Source organism: Gossypium raimondii, chromosome 12, assembly GCF_025698545.1.
Source record: "Gossypium raimondii isolate GPD5lz chromosome 12, ASM2569854v1, whole genome shotgun sequence".
Lineage (NCBI taxonomy): Eukaryota > Viridiplantae > Streptophyta > Magnoliopsida > Malvales > Malvaceae > Gossypium > Gossypium raimondii.
The window spans coordinates 22,411,926-22,435,047 of NC_068576.1; the positions used below are offsets into that span (position 1 = coordinate 22,411,926).

Genomic DNA, 23,122 nt, shown 5'->3' on the forward strand with positions numbered 1-23,122 from the left:
AAGGTAAAATGACTCAAGGTCTTTTAATGCAAAAGTTACAAGGGCCAACCTACTCGTAGAACTTGTGCACACTGATGTATGTGGTCCCATAAGCATCAGTGCCCAAAGAGGTTACGATTATTACGTGTCACACCCGAAGTTCCAAAATACCCGAACTCAAGGAGGAGTCTGATGTCCCAGTTGTGCAACTTGCTACAAATCTTATCCACCACAAACCTAAGGGTACTGTTGGTGACCCTTTCATGAAAAAGAGGAACATTTTGATACGAGCCGAGATTATCCACTCTTTGGAATCCAAGCACACTACTAATTCCACTTCCCATAGCCTTATCAACCCCTTTTCAGAAGAAAATATTGATATTCCATGCATTAACACGATGATCGAAGAGTTCACAAAAATGTTGTAAAATCTCCTTAAGAAGCTATGCATGCCTCAAATCTGCTTTACTGAAAATTACTAGGTCATCGTCAAAGAAGAGGTGCAAAAAATCCATCACTACTATAGGTAGTCTAATTGCACGTAGTAACCATTTGAAATTTTTGAATGGAAACTATGCCCAAGACATTTCATATGTAGAACAAACAAATACAGGAATAAAGGATAGCCCTGACGGGTCCGTCTAAATTCCTGTGTTGGAACACCATTCCATAGAACTTGCAAGGTAGAACCTGATATTGCATCCATAATAACCTCACTCAAAAAAGTCAGAATGTAAGCAACTTTAAGTGAAGCATCAATAAAATCTAACCGCAATCGATCATAAGCTTTCTCCAAATCAATTTTAACAACTATCCAAGACTTCTTGTTATTTTTACCTCTCATGGAATGAATAACTTCCTGTGCAATGAGGATGTTATCCATAATGTTCCTCCCTGTAATAAAACTCGCCAGTTCCTGAGAAATTATATTAGGGAAAACATACCTAAATCGATTAGCAATGATTTTTATGACTAGTTTGTACAAAACAGAACACAAGCTGTAACACCCCATACCAAGTCCGATCGCCAAATCTGAGCTATGGATTGCCACATTAGCCATCTAAGTGACTTTCTGGTCGAACACCAACTAAGCCTCCAACACACCGCACAAAACATGTTTAGGTTTAAGAAAGCCCAAGCTCGCGAACTCATATCGCTTGCTTCATTGTACGCAATGTATTAACATGTGAACCTATATCTCTTGCAAATAATTAACTTCTCATTCCTTGAAGACATAAATATTTGATAAAAAGAATTAAGAGCATGCAAAACAATACACCCCGTGGAACACAGTAATTCAGCTATTAGGCATCGGGGTTCGTACTCTAAGTCTTCTTTGCAGAGTAAGTCTCCTCAAACAGTGTATCTCTCGCGAACAACCCCTATTATGAACATGTTTCGCAGGGTCTCTCCTAGTCCGTGTATCAAAAATTATTAAGGGTTCGCACTTTGCATAGTTAGATAACCTTGTCACTTTGTAGCAACTTTGGCGAACTCTATATAAGTTTGTCAGTTTGTATTATTTCATGCTTTCTCTTATGGCGAACACTCTATTAGAAATTTAATACTTAACTATGAACTTGTAGCTTAAGAAAACACCAAACCAGACTTGGACTATGTTTATATACTTGAAATTCAGGTTTACATATATATAGTTTTATCATTTCGTAAAAGGTATTTTAAGAATATAAAGAAAAACATAAAAAAAAAGTTATAGAACAATTGGCGAAGCCAACATATAGAATAAGAATATCTCTAATCCAAAGCAGAATCTCACATTGCCTTCAAGTCTAGAGTTTGATTGTATAACTTATTCAGTGTTTATGTGTCGCCAAGATCACTCGCATCGCTGCTACATATCGTGTTATCTAACTATCTACAGTGTTTAGAATTGAGTGTGTAAGCTCTTGTGAACTCAGTGAATATACAAGAAAATCACATAGGATGCACAGAAATACAAGTTAAACAAGAGTTTTAACAAATTTGCTATTCTACGAACTGGGTTCGCCATATTTACGTGAAATCTGGTTCACAATTACCTACTATTAGTTAGCCTAAAATAGTAAAACATAGTATTTTGGAAAACACAATCGTATTCACATGTTTTTTTTCTGTTGGATAAGCGGATCTCCTTGTAACTCTTCATTTTGACTCCAAGAGTCTTAACGTGTCCCATCAGTGTATCATAAAGCTAAGCACTCTCCAAATATACCAACATATCCCGTTGAATAGAGCTTAGCTCGACATTCCCTTATCTTTCCAAACCTATCCCAGGGCCTCTCACCCAAATCATAGAACATAAAGGTCAGTACTCATAATCCTACGTCAAGCCATTTCCAACAGTTTCAGAATATTATAGTGTCAAAACATTTACCTAAACATAGAGCTCACTGGACAGAAGGAGCTTGCAAAACACTGTTCATAATTAGCTCAAATATCACTGTTCATAAAAACACATGTATAATTACAATCACAATACATGAATATAGAGATGACTTACTCTCGAAACTTAGGATAAAACCCTAAACTCCTGATTAACACCATGGTTTGCACACAGAAGTGGCAATCCTTAAACACTCATAGTTTACTGAAAGCTTTTAAACAAGCTTCGTTTCTCCCTTGTCTTTGCTTGTAGGCGATTTTGTTAGGTTCGCAATTTTACAAACATACATAAGTCACTAACAGTCAAAGCACATTAAAACTCATTCATAAACACAAGCGAACCTAGGTTCGCACATGCTAGTCTTTTGGCGAACCTAGTTTCCTTTGTTGTGAACTTTCTTAGTTACTTCTAGACGTCTAACCCAATAGAGCATCAGAGTCTTACCTTAAGTCCTAAAAGCTAAGTGTTGGGTTCTTGCTTTAGCATAAACTTCACATCAAGATAATCGATGAAGAAATTTGAGAGAGTTTTGTCGTACAAAGGAATAGTCGCAGTAGAAGTAGGAAATAGTTACAAGCATGAATGATGTTGTAAAGAGGAAAATAAGTTAACTTTCTAACTTTAGTATAATTGCCCTTTTTCTACTCCTACTTTAGACTCTTGACCCAAAACATCGATCACAGCTTGCCATGCCCACTAGCAAAATCTTAGTTCACTAGGCCCAAACCAATGATTGCAACTCGCCAACCCCATTGGCAACCTCAACTTACTAGGCCCACTGGCGAACACCAGCTCGCTAGGCCCTCTAAGGAACCCCAAGTTGCCAAGCTCTCTAGAGAACCCCAACTCGTCAGGCCTACTGGCGAACCCCAGCTCGCCAAGCCCCAAACTCCTAGGCCCTATTCCAAGATGTTACACGAGTTGGTAGGCCTAAACTTTTGAAAGTTCTCTGGATGCGCAACCTCAGGAATAAGGATGATAAGGGTGTTGTTCAACTCTAGTTCAATTGACTCACCATTAAGCACTCTTTTGACCCACTTACAAACAACACTCCCCACAACTACCACTGATTCTGGAAGAATAGAGCATGAAAGGCATCACTCTTGGGAACTTCCAAAAGGGCCATGTCAAACAAATTTTTCTTAATTTCCTCATTTGAAATTGCCTTCGCCAGAAATTCAATATCATCAGAATCAAGGCTGGGAAAGGTGTTAGGCGGTAAAGACCCAAAAGGACCTAGAACTTCCCCATAAATATTATGAAAAAACTTACTGCCTCAAACTGAAGAACATCTGGATCATAGCACCAACCACCATTCTAGCTTCACAAAGTAGAGATACGATTAAACTTCCTCCGTCGAAGCGTTTGCCTAAGGAAGAATCTAATGTTCCTATCACCCAATTTGAGCCAATCACATCTAGATTTTTGTTTCCACAAAAGTTCCTCATGATGTAAAAATGAGTCTAGCTCATCCCTAACCACTATCTCAAGCCTAACCAAGCGATTAGAAATAGACCTTTCTATCACCTTCTGAATGACAGCCAGTCTATTAACAATATGCCTTTTCCTAGTACTAATGTGGCCATACACAACTCTATTCCATTCTTAACCTCCACAAAAAGACAAGAAAAAGTATATGACATATAGCCATCAAACCTCTACTCCATATTTACAAAATCCATAAAATTCGGATGCTCAGTCCACCCAACCAAGAAATGGAAAGGGCGACCCCACGCGTACCGGAGTCCGATCTAAGAAAGAGCTGTAGAGGCTAGTGATTAGATTTAATCCTTGAAAATTTTGACACTATACAGTTAGGGAAAGTAGATACCCAAGCATCATTATCGATAGCACGATGAAGCCTCTCAAGAGTCTGACCTCGCTGCTAGGTAAAAGAGGGACCCCTAAAGCCTAAATCCTGCAAACTAGCTGACTCAACAAAATCACTGAAGATGGGACACCTCTTACCCTTGAAACTACCACCCTTTTTATCACTATGAAACAGAAGAGCATTAAAATCTCCAATAACCACCCGTAGAACCTGAACTGAAGGGATTGAAAATTTTAGACCTTCCTATAGCTTCTTACGTTTTGCTTTATTCGAGCTACCATAAAAAAAGGTAACAAATACCCCATAGAAGAACTACTACGATGAACATGAGTCAAAATAAACTGAGGATGGCTCTTGACAACTTGCTTCTGAAGTGAATCCTTCTGCCCAATCCATATACCCCCAAAAAAATCCAATCACTTCTAGCCGATAGGAAAACAAAAACCCCAACTTGGCAATAACAGCATTAGCTTTTTCTACATTGACCCTTAGTTCCAATAAACTAATAATATCAAGCTAAAACTCTACATTATATTCCCAAAAAATATGAGGAAATTTATCTCTAACACAACCTTGACAATTCCATTCAAAAATAGAAAAATTCAAATCCATAGATAAAAGAAAAACCAACCAATACTCACTGCCTGTACACCTTCATGGCACCCGACACCACAACATCATCAACCGCCTCTTCCTTGTTGGTATCCAGTTCAAGTTGGATAGAGATTAAATAAACCACTGTATTAACTAAACCAGCCAAAGGAACTTGAGAGTTACCTAAATTCTTGAAAATATTCCCCCAATCCTGAATAGTCTTTTTGAGCCCAATACCCTTCCTATTGCCCAAAGCCCTTCCATCAACTCTAAACCTGCTCAAATGAATGGCTTCGCTTCCTGAAAGTTTTGAACAACCACCCTCTACAACACCAGTTAGATTCGGGTCCTTGTTTTCTTTGAACACTATTGTCATATGTCTCGCTATATCAAGGACTCCTTCCTTCATTGTCACCCTAATACGAGTCACAAAGGCCTTAGGATGCGTACACGAAAGAAAGAGAAAATCAAGATTCACTTTCTTGTTTTCAAGAAAATCAAGAAACTGAATCTTGGCCCAATCTTGCTGTTTGGAGCTATTTCAAGAATCAAGAAAACCAAGATTTGAAATCTTGGAAATCTTGGTCCAAGAAACCAAATCTTGCAGCCAAAGCGCATTGGATCTCCGTTACGAGCATCAACAAACCAATTTCGGTAGAAGATGGAATACAAGCCCAAGTTCTTGAAGGCAAGGCCCAATAAGATGATTCCAAGCCCAAACAAGAAGACAAACCATACTTGAAAATCAGGCCAAATTGTCAAAGTGGCCCAATTTGTAAAGTTTTATTTTTTAAATACTTAGTTTAATTTTTTATGTAGATATTCAGTCCAAGAGGCCCAATTAAAAGCCCTTGGCCGAATTTCCATTTAAATATTAAAATAATTAGGAGTTTTTTATTTTTAGTTTTCTAATTAGATTAGGAAAACACTTGAGAGGCCTATATAAAGGCTTGGTTGGCCACCTTGTTATTCACTTCTCAAATATATTAAAAATTTCAGATTTGTTTAAGTGTAGAATTCTCCTTGAGTTTTTCTCCAAGAATTCTCTCTTGAGTTTTCTTTAGAAGTTATTTTAACAATATTTTGATTGTGGGAGCCATCTTCAGCCTTCTTCTTGCCATTGATTTTATTTGGAGGGGAGATTAGAGTCGTTTGAAGGGAGTTGTGAAATCTTTCGGGATTTCAAGGGTTCTTAGGACTTATCTTTTAATTTCTTACTGTCAATTTTTTCTTTTAAATTCTTCTTGTGTCGATTTTATTTAATCACTTTGTTTGCTAATCTTGTTGCGTTTCAGGCGTTCCAAAGCATTCCAAATATGATTCGCCCACTTCTTTATTAAAGATCGGATCGCCCCTTTTGTTCTTGGCAGCAAAATTCTTTTAAAATCCCTAAATTCCTTGTTCTTGCCGATTTCTTCTTTTCATATTTGGGTTGTTTTGATTGCTGGAATTTTGGGGAAATTTAACTTGCTGTTTGTGTCTTTTTTTCAGATTCGGCAGATTGGAGTATTCTTTGGGGTTCAATTACATGTTCTTGATTCCTCAAGAACCTTTATTAACACTTATTTCTATTCTCAATTTGATTCTTTGCTGGTTTGGGAATTTTTATTTCAGATCTGGAAACTCAAAGTTCTAATCTTTTAATTTCTGTTTCGTTTCAGATCTGTTCATTTAGAGCCTCGTAGGAGTTTTCTCGTGACTTGGCAACTCGATCTTGGTCCGCGCGCAACCCTCTATCACACCCCCATCTCGATTACCCCTTCAAATGTTAGGTTAAAATGTGACGAAATGACGTCAAAACTAGTAGCATCAAAATATGCCCTGGTTACACCAACATACCCAACTTGCACATTCTCCTGGATTGAAAATAAAGCATTATTCGAACATCTCTTGTCAATGAACAAGGCACGATATTGGATCTCTACACCATGTTGACCCAAAGAGCTAGCGTCTTTCAAAGAAATATCACAAGTGGCACAAATTTGGACTGCAAAAACTAGGTCCACGCTTTTTAAAACTAACCCATAAAATGGATCTAGCTGATTATCATTGACCCCAAGTAGGCTTTTACCCAAATCCAAATTGGGCCCACTTTCTTCTATATCCATAGCCTCACGTTGTACCTAAGCTCGTTTGTCCTTTACTGGCCCACCACACCCAACTCCTTTTCCTTCTCTCAAATATGCCTGTTTGCTAAAGAGAAGCTCCAATTTAGAATAACTCGTGGCTTCTTTTTTAACAAAATTTTAATGTTCATTTAATAAATGAACGAACACGAATAGAAGTGTTATCGATTCGTTTATGTTCATGAACAAGCTCGTTTATAAGCTCATTTATTGACTTGTTTATGACTTGTTTATTTATTAATGATATTTTCTTATAAAATATTAAAATAATAACTCCCTTTATATTTATATTTAAATTTCAACTCATTAATTTAGGAAATACATATATTATATTTGCAATCACTATTGATAATCCACTGATTCATTAATAAAGGAAATTTTTCTTTACTATAATATAAAACTCTTTTTTTGAACAGAAAATTCCACTAATTCATTAATAAAGGAAACTTTTCTTTACACCTTCTGTCAAAACAATAAATGCAAATCCACATAATTGGCTCACCCTAATTGAGAAAGCTAATAGCCACACGAGTTAAATCAAACAAATAATAATAAAAAGACTTAAAATAAAAATAACAAAACACCTAAGTATTCAGAAAAGGGTAGCTGAACAGATCTCATTCCTTCCTACAACCGATTCAATTAGTGGTTATTTCCAGCAACCTTCAACTTTTGCAACCTTCCCCTCAGATGATCTCCTTTTGGTCTTAATTGTTTTTCTATTTCTGTTCTAACACTCCCCGAGCTTTTTGTAACTTCTTGTTTTATCTCGTCTTTACTCCATAATTCCACCATTTACTCCCCTTTGCACTCACCTTCTGTCCTCTGTTACCAGTTCTACTCTCATCGAGGCTTCTTCTATCTAGTATTTGGCTATTTCAAACATCTTGCCTTCCTAAGCCAGTTCATTCGCAACGGCTTTTGCTTCTCTAAGTAAGAAACTAAACTTTATCTCTTAATATATTAAAGACATAAATGAGCAATTAAAGCTTAAAAACAACTTTCAAGTTGCATATAGAGAATATAGTCAAGAAAATTGGAGTGAAGGTTGAACGGTGAATGGGAGTTTCGAGGAGGTGAAGGTGGCTAATTAAAGGGAATGAAGGTGGGGATAGAGGGAGGTTTTGGGATTGAAACAGTAAGTTAAAACAAAGTAAGAGAAAAATAAATGAAAGAGATGCATAAAGAATTGATGTTTGGTCAATTTTGATTATGGATTATTCATTAACTAGTGATGTTTGTCATTATATAAGTGGAAACACGAAAATTTATGTGTTTTTACATGTCCTTTTTAACTTAAAATCATGCTATTTCGGTTAAATTATTGTCGGAAAATAATTAAATATTATAAAATAATTAAATTATGTTAAAAATATGAACATGATGAATTTTAATTGATTTTATAGTTAATTTTGATTAATTTTGACTATTTTCGACAGATTCGCAAAAGGGCAAAAATTGGCTCGATAGACAATGCTCGAAGAATAAAATCGAGAAGCAATTTGAAGCATCGAGGCAAATTTATTTCTAGCCTAATATGGTCCAAAAATGTGTGTTAATTCATCATATAATTAATTGTAATTTAATCCCAATTTAATTTGGGCTAAATAAATTATTAGTATTAATTAATTATGGAAAAAAAAGGGTCCAGTTGAACTGCATTGGTTGAACCGAATCTAGTGAACCGAACCAGCCACTAACTGGGCTACCTAGAACCGTCCATATGTTGACCCAAATCAGCATTTTAGCTGACTAAATAAGCTTGCAAAGAAGCCCTTGAAGAAATTTCAACCTTGCATTCAAACCTCTCCAAAAAATGCGGTTTTATGGATTTTCCCCAGGTTATTTTTAGCAAAGTTGAATCTCTCAAGTTTGCCATGTGTGTGGCCAGCCAAGGGTAGTCTCTTTGGCTGATGGAATTTTCTATTTTTAGCAGCCACAATCAGCTATAAAATCCACCCCTTGTTGATCATTCAACTCATCCCTCACACTCTCATTCTCTCTTCTCCTCTCTCACTTTCTCTTAACTTTTCCTTCCCATTTTCTCTTTTGCTCAACTGCCAATTTCTTCTCTTGGGAAAGAAGTCCTCATCAGCCATTGTTGAGCAGCAATTAAATTGTTCATAAGCCACCTTGATAGCCAAAGACAACGACGAACGAAGAACGGAGAAATCAGTCAAGCCACGGAGAAACACCGGATTTGCTTCTTGTTCCCTATCTCTTTAAATTTCATTGTTGTTTTGACAAACATGTTTATGAATATTTATTCTATTGAAATGGTTATTTTAATCAATCCAGCTTGAATTTAATCCATGTTGGGTTGATTATATTTTGCCTACATGAATTATTGACATTGTGCTTGTGCTATTATAGGCCTCGGTAAGATGCTTGATTAAGTAAAATCATGCCTAAGTTATTCTTGCAATATTAATTGTTAGAAAACTAATGAATTAATTATTAAATCTTATTGAAATTGTAATTAATCGACACAATACTTAATCAGTGCATGTTTATTCTTCTAAGGTATCTAAAGTTAATTTAGCATTGTATTTGGCGATACATATGCCTTGCATAACTTGCAAGATTATTATGATTAAACTATTTCAAGGTAGAAATAATCTGTTACCTCACTTGATCTTTTATATGCTTGTGAAGATTGATAAATCGCTTGGATTGACATTGAAAAATGTGCAAGAGATTGATTAATTTAATAAGTATGTATGAGCAGTAGTTAGCAAATTACTGAGTTGCCGTGAATTTTTTTGAAGCAGTATAAACATAAGTTTAATAATTCTAAGTTAAAGGAATGTAATTAATCCAACACAATTATATCATCTTGATTAAACCTTATTTGAAATCGTGCATTAGAACCTTTTTATTTTTATTTTTTTTACTTGGTTTTTAACCCTTAGTTTTTAATCATCTTTAAACCAAAATATTTTCCATCACCAAAGTGTTTTAACATTAATTTCATAAATATTCCTTTTTAGAGTCCCTGTGGGTACGATAACTCGACATTTACTTGTCACTTTATTACTTGTTGCGATTGTGTACACTTGCACATTTTCGTCGTTCTAATAAGTGTTATCCAAGAAAAATTGTCCAGAATTTTCTTCTTACATATCTTTCAATGGTTAGAGTTTTTACATTTATGCATGATTACTATGACATGATCAGAGTAGGAAACTTTTCATAATTTTAATACAAAATGATATTGTCATCTTTGAAACTCTTAACCAAAAAAACCATAGTAAATTCAGTTAAGGTTATGGTCTCTCAACTTGATATGATCTTTTTTTTTAATAACATTCTTGTCACCTGTTGATGTTTTGACCCATGTCTTAGGCTTACTCTCCTAACTCTTGCTTGGTCGGATCTTTTTTCCCATCTCTTGATTACAATCTGCTACTTTTCTGAAATTTAATATAATAATCCTTGATAAAGTAATTATATTAAGAATTTGTTGCATCTCTTGATAGATTTCATCGTTCAACTTCATCAGTCTGTGACGTTTTTTTTATTTATCAAAAATCAAAGAATTTGTTGCATCTTTTGATAGATTTCATCGTTCAACTTCATCATTCATCAGAAATACTCGATTTTTATTTTCCAACGGTATGCAAAAGAGTTTTATTTTCCTTTTTTTGTTTCATATATTAGCAATATGCATATCCTCCTAAGACCAAACTCTTTCTAACAGTCTCTCCAAAAATGATGTTCGGGGAGGCTGCAAAGAGTTTGGGGGATACATTTTTAGATCTTTATTTGTGGTATTTCATTCTCTTTTGTCTTGTTTAATCAATTTATTTTAGTATAAATTAATGTTGAGACCTTTCAAGTTGGAATTATAATTTCGTAACTATTATTTTGCTATTATTTTCTCCAAATTTAGCTTTATGAGATATTGCTTTAAACCTGATGCACATTGTTGTTGTTCATACTTCAATGATTTTTTAAATATATTTAATATTATTAATAGTAAAAGAAAATTATTTGAAATGGTGATCTATTACTTCTTTAGCCTATGTGTATTATTAGTTTTATAGAGCTTGTTTATTAGATTTGGTGTTATCCATTAATAATGATTTAAGTTTTAATTTTTAGGTATGTCTTATAACTCGAAACAAGGCCATTATTTCTATTCATGTATTGGTTCTTCATCACCGGTGGCTGTCATTAAAGGAAATGAAATTTCCAATGCTCAAGATACTACTAATGAAAGACCAACCCCTAAGGAGGCTAAGTGTTTGGATGATATTAAAGTTGCCACTTATATGAGGATAAATAGAAAGAAGACGACAATTGTTTGGCCGGAAATGACTGTAGTTAAGCTTACTGATGGGACCAAAAAAATTACAGTGTAATCACTGTAAGATTAAACTTTCCAAGAACAAGGATGGTACAATTACACAATATAAAAGACATTTAGATGGTTGTGTGAAACATCAAGCATCTTTAAAGGGACAAGGCAATCTTTTTCTACCACCGCAAGCACCTAGATCTGACAGTGCCAGTGGTATCCAGACCTGGAAATATGACCAAGAAAATATCAGGGAAGTTGTTTCTCAAATGATAATGGGTCATGAGTTGCCTTTTGCATTTACTAAGTATGAATTATTCACTTTGTTGATGAAAATTGCAAGTCTTCACCATGTAAGAATTTCTCGTGCAACAGCCAAAGCTGATTGTTAGAAAAGTTATGAGGTTGAGAAGAAGAGGTTAAATAGGTTGTTGAAGATAGTGGATAGGATTAGCATTACAACTGATATGTGGAAGTCAGGTCAAAAGATTCAATACATGGTCTTAATAGGTCATTTTGTGGACTCGGATTGGAATTACAAAAAAGAGTTTTGAACTTTGTTGATGTGCCTCCTCCGCATAGTGGAGATGCTGTCTATGATGCATTGTAGAAATGCTTACAAAACTGGGGTATTGAAGGAAAAGTGTGCTTAATTTTTGTGGGCAGTGCTTCTTACAATGATGCAGTTGTAAGGATGTTGAAAGATAGCCTTTCAATTTATAAAAGGCTTCCTTTGAATGGGAAATTGTGTTATGTCTGTTGTTGTGCACACATCTTGAATCTATTGGTGCATGATGGTCTTTCTAAAATTGAAGGTGTAATTGATAATGTAAGGGAAAGTGTGAAGTACATCACAGCATCCACTATGCTTTTGACTATGTTCAGTGATATTGTCAAACAACTTCAGTTGCCAAATAAGAGGTTGATTTTAGATTGTTGTACACGGTGGAATGCAACATATGCTATGTTGGTGTGAAGTACATCACAGTATCCACTGTGCCTTTGACTATGTTCAGTGATATTGTTAAACAACTTCAATTGCCAAATAAGAGGTTGATTTTAGATTATTGTACACGGTGGAATGCAACATATGCTATGTTGTTATGTGTATTGAAGTTTAAGGACGTATTTTCCCGGTATGCTCAACGAGATGCAAGTTATAAGTATTTTCCAAGTGATGAAGATTGGGTGAGGGTTGAGGAAGTTTGTTCTTTCTTAGCACTTTTTAATGAAGTTAACATCATTATCTCAGGTAAACAATTTAAATATATCTAGTTTTATTTCATTATTTGTTAATTTTCATTTATGTTATTTAATTCAATACATGGTATTTCCTTTATAAATATTAGGTTCTGAATATCCAACTTCAAATTTGTTTTTTCCTGAACTTTGGAGTATCAAAGAGTTATTGATGGAGAAATCTTTGAGTGAGGAACTTTGGATAAGACAAATGGCCGATAAAATGCAAATAAAATTTGATAAATATTGGGATGAATGTAGTTTGCTAATTTCTATTGTTGTTATACTAGATCCTAAGAATAAGATGAAATTGATTTAGTTCATTTTTTGTGTTATTTATTCTGAAGAGCAAGCTCCTAAAAAAATTTGCATTGTGCGTGATAGTCTATATGAGCTTTATAAGGAATATGTTGATGAATATGCAGCAGCTAATGTTGTTACATCAATGGAAAATGATGTGCAAGAATGTGGTGTCAGCAATGCTTCTACCATTAGTAGAATAGGCAAGGGAAAAGTTATGACTAGGAGGTCCAAGTTTGAGAGATATAGTAGGAGTGTAGACAAAGTTGACAATGTTAAGTTTGAACTAGATATATACTTGGAATAAGTGTTCATTTGTAAGGAAAGCTGTAGTGATTTTGATGTCTTAGAGTGGTGGAAGGTTAATAACCTCAAGTTTCGAATTTTATCAAAAATGACCTGTGAAATCTTGTCTATTCCAATTACACGGTGGCTTCAGAATCTGCTTTTAGTGCTGGTGGAAGAGTGGTTGATGCATATTGTTCATCTTTAGGAACTGATACGGTGCAAATGTTACTTTGTGGTTCTGATTGGTATTGGAACTTTTACGGGTTGAAAAAGAAAGCCAAAGTGAGTAATTTTCAAGTATTTTTTCTATTTATTTAATATTTGAAATATTATTTAATTTGGTCATCTAATTTTAATTTTTTATGTAGAGCAAAGTAGAAATTAAAGAGATTTCCTTACTTTGAAGGTAGAATTTTGAAGAATTTCAAATGTACTTAATCTAGTAATTTTCAAGTTTTTATGTTGTTTCCTTATTGAGTTTGATGGGTAAAACTCATAAATTTTTTGATTTGGTGTTTTCAAGATGTGGTATCATTGAATTCATTGTGAGGGGATGTGCTATTTATGTTGTCAATTTTTCTAGTTGGTGTTTACAACAACATTTTGGTGTAATCTTTTTGAATTGCTTCTCTTGTAATATGATATGTTTTGTTTTGAATCGATCAAAATACTTGTTTACAACTTAGTTTTTTATGATATTACAAATACCTCCTTCAACATTAGAACTCAACAATTCTCATGTTGAAATGTAAGTTTTATTTAGATGGTTTTGTTTTATCTAATTTTTTTTGTTTGTTTGTTTAGTTAACAATCACAAACTTATCAATGAATATGTTATAAATGAACATGTTCATGAACATTAAATGAACATGTTTGCGAACGCTAAACAAATCGAGCCTGAACACACCAAATAATAAACGAATCGAGTTTGAACATGATATTAAAATTTTAAATGAACACGGATCGAACATGAACAACTTCAAAAATAAACAAATGAACAGGAACATAGCCTTGTATGGTGTTCCGTTGACCAAGATCTGTGAAACTAATGGTTTGTCAAGGCTAATATAGCCAACCATCAGAGCAAACTGGCCCCTTGAGCTACTAATGGTTTTTAGATCTAGCTTGGTCACCCTACCAACTAGGCTCCATTCTCCTCCAATATCTTCCTTTTATACAAGAATCTCGAATAACCAGGCAACCGGGTCCATGTCATCACTACATGAGGAAAAGGCTGCAGAGGGTCGAAATTCAAGGTCCATGATTGGACCGTGAGATACTGCCCAAAGACAATCCAAGAACCTTGGGTAAGAACTTTCTCATAATCTGCCATACTCTGGAATTTGACCAAGAAATAGTCGTTTTTAATATCCATGAGTTGAAATGGCAAAAAGGGCTTCCACAAACTAAAAATCCAGTTATGAAGGGTAAAATACCCTATGTTTCTCCCAAGGAGTTTCACTACCACCGTGGATGCCATATCCTTCAATAAGAACGAGCTGTTGAATCTGCTTTGAAAAGTAAACTCCCCCTCACTGCCATTGTCTAAACATGCATAAGACTCATTGGGACCAGTAGAAAATAAGCAGAAGTTGAAGGAGGCAAACCACAACTTAAGCTTATTTAAGATTGTTATTTGGATGAAAGATAAATAGATTTTTTTCTTTTATCTTGAATTTATTTTGAACCAAAATTCATTATTTATGCATGTTTTTCTCTTATTTTCCTTTTCTAAGTAAAAAAAGATTCTATATAGATTCTTTTTAGTTATCATATTATATTTAAAATAATTATTATTTAAATAAAATATATATGACTAAGTATATAAATAGATAAATTAAGCTTAATCAAATCAAACTTGAATAGTGCTTTTTTAATCGAACTCGAGTTTCAAGTTTTGAATCAAAGACTTAATTATATCCCTAATTTTCTATATATAATTGCGATTTCAAAATTTCACAAATGTGCTATAGAAAATTAGTATTAAGAACTCGAGTGTTATTGTGATACAATCTATTTTTCTCTAAAGTTTTTTTTATTTAAAGGATTAAATATTAAATTTGCTTAAATTATAGTGTTTTTATTATTTAAATATCTAATTTATATTTATTGCAACAAAACAGGCCTAATGCGACTTTTTTTTTTTACTTAAGACGACGCAAAAAAGGTTGGCATAGGTGTCGTGACGCTTCTCCAAACGCTTCTAAAAAGGTTGTTTTTACTACAGTTGGCATAGGTCCCACAACACTTTTGAAACATTGTTGGCATAAGTCAACATAAGCCAACCTTTATTGAAGGGTTGGCAAAGGCCTAGTCAAGACCGACCTTTAAAAAGGGTTGAGATAGACCTGTCTAAGGCAACCATTAAAAAAGGGTAAGATAGAACCGTCTAAGACAACTTTAAAAAGGTTGGCATATACCTTGTCCAAGGCAACCTCTAAAAAAGGTCGAGATAGAGTCGTCTATGGCAACCTTAAAAAGGTTGGGATAGACCTCATCTAAAACAACCTTTAAAATATGTTGAGATAGACCCATTTAAGGCAACCTGAAAAAGGTTGGGATAAACCTTGTTTAAGGCAACCCTTAAAAAAGGTTGGGATAGACTCGTCTAAGGCAACCTTAAAAAGGTTGGGATAGACCTTGTCTAAGGCAACCCTTAAAAAAGGTTAGGATAGACCCGTCTAAGGCAACCTTTAAAAAGGTTGAGATAGAGCCATCTAATACAACCTTAAAAAGGTTGGGATATACCTTGTCTAAGACAACCTTTAAAAAGGTTGGGATAGACCCGTTTAAGGCAATCTTTAAAAGGTTGGAATAAACTCGTTTAAGACAATATTAAAAAGGTTGGAATAAACACGTTTAAGGTAATTTTTTCTATTTTTTATTGTTTCAATATTAATATATTTTCATAAGCATTTACAGTGAATAATGATAGAAATTGTGCTTTAAATACAACTAAAAATATAAAATTAAAATTAATATAAAGGTTGAATATTCATTACAAAAATCGATCCAATAATCAAAATACACTAACATTGAGCCAAAATATATACCACATACATTCAACCCAATGTACAAAAGTAAACAAATAAAAAAGTTCCTAAGATGATGGACATTGATATTGATGTTATACTACATAATAGCTAATACAATCTGAAACTGCGACTTCAATTCCAAGAAACTCTACTGATCTCTTATTTCTACACAGGTAGCCTCAGGTAGTGAAACATCTCCAGATCCAAGTATACCATATGCCCTAACAATCCATTTTGTTTACAACCTACTTGTAACATATGAAGTCTTCTCTTATTTCACCATTATTGCTTCTCGACTCTTTTCTATATTTAGCGTTATCCTTCAAGCCCCAACCTTGCTGTAAGCCAATTGCAGACCTCATTCAACCTCAAACTGTTTTACTAAAATATAACAAATTTAATGGTGCACTAGATAGGAAATAGCAAATAAAATGAAACAACATACCTCTTCCTTTAGAAGATTATCAAGTTCCTTTGGATTAACAACTTCAAGCCCTTCATATCCCAATAAACTGTTCAAACAGGAAATTGAAATCAAGTTCCTTTGGGTGACATAAAGGCTTAATATGAAACTAGTAGCTTGTGTGAAGCTAATTGTTAAAAAAATAAAAAATTGTTTGCATTCATAAATAGTATTTTTTTATTTTTTAGACATAAACCTTGCTATTATGTTGTATGAAACTATTTCCTTAGACATAAAGGCTTAAAGGTGAAATCAATAAACTGTTATTATAAAATATTGTTAAAAACTGTTAAAAAATAAAAATTGTTTCCTTAGACATAAAAGCTTAATATGAAACTAGTAGCTTGTGTGATATGAAACTTAGTATATACTGTCCTTAGTTAAAATAGGATTATGTTTGCATTCATAAATAAGTTGTATGCATGATGCCTAAGTTGTATGAACAAAGGCGACTCTTATTTAAACGTTGCTTTAGGCATACATATCCCAACCCTTATATAAAGAGTTGGCCAAAGTGTATGTCGACAAGTCTATTCCAACACTTAGGAAAGTGTCGGCATAGTGTTGGACAAGGGCAACTCTTATTTAAGCGTTGCCTTAGGCATGTATATCTCAAGCCTTAAACAAAAGAGTTGGCCAAAGCGTATATCGGCAAGTCTATCCCAACACTTAAGAAAGTGTTGGCCCAAAAGTGTCAGCATAGTGTTGGACAAAGCCGACTCTTATTTAATTGTTGCCCTAGGCATGCATATCTCAACCCTTATACAAATGGTTGGCGAAAGCGTATGTCGACAAGTCTATCCCAACACTTAGGAAAGTGTCGCCCAAAAGTGTCACCATAGTGTCGGACCAAGCCAACTCTTATTTAAGCGTTATCTTAGGCATGCATATCCCAACCCTTATACAAAGAGTTGGCCAAAACATATATTGGCAAGTCTATTTCAACATTTACGAAAATGTCGCCCAAAAATTTCGTCTTAGGACTGTTTTGTTGTAATGATTTTAGTGAAAAATAGTATCTAAATTTTAATTGTATTACTAATTGTGGTTCAAATCGTTAGTTCCTTAAAAGCTCTCTAAATCATTAAGCGTGGCCTCTGAAATTTTTATTTAAATAAAAATTTAAATTCTATATTAATAGAAATAAAATAAACTAAATATTTTCTCCCCTCTATCTCCTCTCCGACGTTTCATCGTCTTCTTCCCCCTCGTAACTGCCCACCCTCACAGCTGTTCTCACACCAAGCTCTCATCGCCCCATCACCTCCAGGCACCACTTAACTCCTCCAGACCAGCACCACGCAAATGACGAAAGCTCATATAGCTGCCATTCCAGATACTGCCTTACGTGGCAATGGCATTAATTTCCATTAACCGTTGCTGGAGATGATGGGTAATTTTTTTTATTTCTGTACTTTTATCATATACAAGGCATATTATTATTTTTGGTGAAATTTTAAATATTAAGAATGAATTTAAAAGTTAATCCGACTTGTCTGTTTAACTTGTCATCCTCAACATTCGGAGTACATTTCCATGGAACCATTACATCGTTTCAAAGCACTACCAAACAAAAAAAGTCCTTATAATGACGAAAAAAACATAAATTAAAACTTTTTTTTTGTTAATTTTCTAGTGCTATTAATTTGTATTTTGCCTTTTTGGCTTTCGGTTAAAAAAAAATCAAAGAAACCAAAGGAATCATAAGCCGCCATTTTTTTGGTAACAATCATAGCCACTTTGTTTGTTTAAGAAAAGAGAAACCAGATTTGACTTATTCCATAAACAATGGATTTATTCGGTTGAAAAACAACGACATCTTCAAAACTTGTAATCTAAACCCCCAGAGTTAACCCAAGTGCGTTTATAACATGATCTAAAACCCCAATTTTGACTTAACTGAAATTAAACGATAATCATTAAATTTTGGAATAAATTCTAATGTCACATCAATTAGGAAAAGCCAAAAAAAATTGCAATTTGCATTTTAGAACCAATACATCATAACAAAAAAATAAAAAAATCACTTTCATCTTATTAATAAATTGTCCTTTCACAGAAAAAAAATTGTAAACTAGTTAGTTTGCGAAACAAATTTTAAGATGTTTTTATTTTAGTTATTTAAAATAAAATTATTGTATTTTGGTCAAGTCGTTTTTATTTTGATCACTTAAAATATATTATTTTTAAGTATTGATTAAGTAAAAAATTAAAATTAAAATAAAAAGTGATAAAATTAAAATAATACATAAAATTGTCAAATTGTATTTATTCGTCCCAATATTGAATGTTTTAATTTTTTAATATTGAAATTTTAAATTTTAGAACGTTAAAATCAATTAAATTAATTATTGAAAATTTTAATCCCTTAATAGTGTCACTTGATTTGTTACTTGAAAAGAATCTATTTTAAGCGATCAAAATGAAAACGACCTAAAAATTGGGTGACCAAAATAAAAGTATAATCATGATGTGTTATGTATAATTAATTGACATTAAAATTTAACACTTGAGTGATTAAAATAAAACCCTTAAAAATTGAATCACTAACTAAGTTTAAAAATAATAATAATAAGTTTTATCCTACCCTTCATCCTTTTTCATATTCATTTCATGTAGTCATTTTCAACCTTTGTTTTCATGTTATTATAACAATGAGAATTTCTCGGATTTTTGAAAAGTAGTAGAACTCAGTGAGCGAGTAATTTGAAAATTTGAAAAATGTATTATAAACCAAAAACTAATTAGAAGTATGCTAACCTGGGTTTTAGCTTTTCTTTTTTGTGGAACAACGTGTTAGAAATCGAGCCAATGCCATTAAATGACGTCAGCCTCCCCCGGTATCTTTACTTCCCGCCCACTGCAATTGGGAAATTCCTTATCTTTAACCTTAGTTTTATTGTTCCTTCTTTTCTTTTATCTTTGTTTTGTTTCTTTATATTTTTAGCTCAAACCCGAAATTTCAGACAAATAAATAAAGTGTTTCAAGTGACTAACGTTTCTATTACCTTCTCTAAAAATTTTGATTCCACTGTCCCTAATGTTTAATCTCAGCCGTTCGATTTTCTTGTACTTTCTAACCGTTGTCGTAGTGACGGCACAGTCTACAGCTCCACCACCAAGGGGAGACTCGTACCGTCTTTACAGTCATTTCGACCCCTCGATGGCCATCGTCGTTATGGTCCTCGTCGGCGCTTTCTTCTTCGTCTGGATCCTCTCCATTTACATCCGTCATTACGACGAATCTTGCCCGATCGCCACCGCCGCTGCAGCTTCCTCTGCTCAAAGGTTCCGGCCAAGCGGTCTTGATCCGGAGGTGATCGAGAATTTCCCCGTTTTTTATATTCCCATGTTAAGAACCTTAAAATTGGTAAACGGGCGCTGGAATGCGCGGTTTGTTTGAGTGAGTTCGAAGACAATGAAACGCTGCGTGTAATTCCGAAATGCTGTCACGTGTTTCATCTTGATTGTATCGACGCTTGGTTGGCTTACCACGTGACCTGTCCCGTTTGTCGAGCTAAGCTCACCCCCGATTCCGATGACATAGCTCTACCGGTAGAGTTAGGCTCCAACACCACTGAGTCGGACAACAACAACACCGAGTCGAGTCATCCGACAAGACAACGAGTTGAGCAGCAAAATGAGTTGGTCATTCATGTCGACGAGGAAACGAGACCGAGAGAGAAAATAACGGGGAAGTTTACACGTTCTCACTCGACGGGTCACTCAATGATTCAACCTGGGGAGAACACGGAAAGGTTTATGTTAAGGTTCGCAGAGGAATTCAGGAAGCAAATTGCGAAAGGGGAGGGGGGGGTTGAATCGGGCAAGTAGTTACGACGTCGTATTGGGAGTTGGAAGAAGGGAGGAGAAGGAAGTAGTAGGGGGAAAAGTAACATAGACCATTGGGTGTTTTCAAGGACACCGCCGTTTGTTTCGAAGACGGGTCCGCTTAAGTCTCCGAAAGGTGGCGGTGGAGATTGGGACGATGGGTCCCATTCATGGAGAGGGTTAACGTCCGTTAAAGAGAAGCTATGTTGTCTCAACTTGAAAGTTGAGCCAGGTGAAAAAGGTTCCTCGCCTCGGCCTTCCAACTAATTGTAAATTTGTAGTTATTGGACTGTATTTTAGGGATAGTGATATTCATAAATATACATTAGTGGTAGATCATCACCTTGATTGCTTCTCGATTCAAATTTGGAATTGGAATGGGGAACTATTAAAGAAGTATAAGGTCAAATTCTGTAAGTAACCTATATGCTCTATATTTAGTGTGAATTTAGTCCTTTTCACTTCAATTTAATTTTTTTAATGCTATGTGTTTCATTTATTTAATTTTAAAAATTTTAAATAGCAATTAATGTATTTAATTTTTCTTGACTTGTGTGGAGCAAGGTTTAAAACTATTGTTATATACCCGTTGGCACAGATTCGAACTGTGTTACCCCATTCTCTCCTCTAATATTGATAAAAATATTTTAAAACTCCTATCATAAATGTATTAATTAATGAGAATATATTTGGTACACTATGGATAGAGTTCTTAAAATATTAAAAAAGAAACATGACAATTTTTAAAATTATTTGTGAAATAAAAATATATATTACTAGTGTACCAATAACTAACCTTTAATTAATTTTCCTTAATTTATTAATATGTATTACGAGGAAAGAAAACTAATGTGGGATTACAACAAAAATATTATATATTTACCGCGTAATACTTTGACCAAAAAAATTGAGTTAATTGTACCATCCATTTTCAAATTACAAGTTTTATTTTAAATTGATCTTTAATTTTTAAAACATTTTAATTACATATTTAAATTTTCGGTTTTATGTCAATAAAGTCCTTTTATTATTAAAATTATTAATTTAACCGTTAAATGATATGTCAAATATATGGTATAGTTTAAAATGAAAAGTTTTAAAAAATAAATATTGTGAAAATGGATGCTATAAAATATTAGTTTTGAGGCTTTCAAAGCTTTCAAAAACTTTACCGCTCACTCTTTTTTGTTTTTGTTTTACTTTCTTTTTAATTTTTACTTTTAAAAGTTATCGACAACTTTTATTTTTCTTTAAAATTTTCATTTTAAATTATATCACGTAAAATTTGACATATTATTTATTAATTTTAATAATTGAAAACTTAATTGATATAATATCAATAATTTAAAATGTAATTAGAACCTTTTAAAGTTTAAGAACAAATTTAAAATATATTTCAAGGAAATGTCTAATGCAATTAAGTGTAAAAGTTAAAATCCATCTGTAAATGTCAAAACAACTCCACTACTCAATCTCTAAATTCTCCAATTCAATATCAGAATCCCTAATGTCAAACACAAATCCTTCGTCTCAATCCAATTAAAATAAAATATACTACAAGTTTCTATATTTTTTTATATTTAGAATTTAGTTGATTTACTTTTATTTTTTAGAAGTTTAATCTTTGTGTTGTTTTAGATTTTAAGTTTTAGGTTTAATTATTAAATTTTTTGTTATATTTATTGGTGTGACATTTTAAAATAAAAAATTATTTGATAAACATGTAATAAATAAAATGATTTTGCAATGAACCTAAATTTGACCAAAAAATTAATGACGTTAACAATCGACTTACATTTTAAATAAAAAATAAAAAACTATATTCCTTAAAATAAAAACAAGAGAGGAGAAAGCAAAAATAAAAAAATAAAAAACTATATTCCTTAAAATAAAAACAAGAGAGGAGAAAGCAAAAAAAAAAAATAATGACGAACACTCTGAGCAATTACGATGGTGGTGATTCTCATTTTTCCAAGGATCGGAACATTAAGAAAGTTAGGTTAAGAAGGCCAAGATGAGGCGGAGGTTGATATGAGTATGGATCTTGAATCATCTTCGGTGATGTCTTGGAAGGAGAAACTCTTAAAGGTTGGATCAGCCGGTTCTACTAAGGACCATATGGCTATTAGCGAGGGTAATGATGTAGATCTAGTCTCATGAGAGGGAGATTTGATAAGATCTACCGTTAACAGGATTCCAATATTAGATTTTTCTGATAGAATCAAGCTGATCCTTTATAAGGAAATGGAGACGACAGTAGTTCTGAAACTCTTGGGTCGAAGTATTAGATACAATGCTCTTCACAATAGGCTCAGTAACTTTTGGAAGATGTCAAAACCATTTCAACTCATGGATATTGAAAATGACTACTACTTGAACGGCTAGTACTTGGCTAAGTTTCTGTAATACCCCGAAAATTACTACAGTAAGAAAGTAAGATAATATCCTTGATATAGTAAAATAAGGAAATAAAGTGATAAAAAGGGTAATATTAAGTTATGTCAACATTAGGAAGTATATTATGACATATTAATTCAAGAAAAGATTAAATTGCAAAAGTGAGAAAAGTTTTGTTGCCCAAGAATAAATACTCAAAATTTGAGGGGTTGAAGTGTAAAAATGAAAAATTTGAAGGCCCAATAGTGTAAATATTTAAGGGCGGAATAATCTAGAAACTAAGAAAAATATATGAATTAGGACCAAATTGAAAAGGGTGAAGAATTTTGAGGGACTAAATTGTAATTTTACCAAAT

The 23,122-nt window shown here is 33.5% G+C and overlaps 1 pseudogene; it reads left to right on the plus strand.

Annotated features, from left to right (window-relative positions):
* Nucleotides 1–19,227: 19,227 nt before the first annotated feature.
* On the plus strand, nucleotides 19,228–20,822 carry LOC105763541 (E3 ubiquitin-protein ligase ATL31-like; annotated as a pseudogene).
* The last annotated feature ends 2,300 nt before the right edge of the window (nucleotides 20,823–23,122 follow it).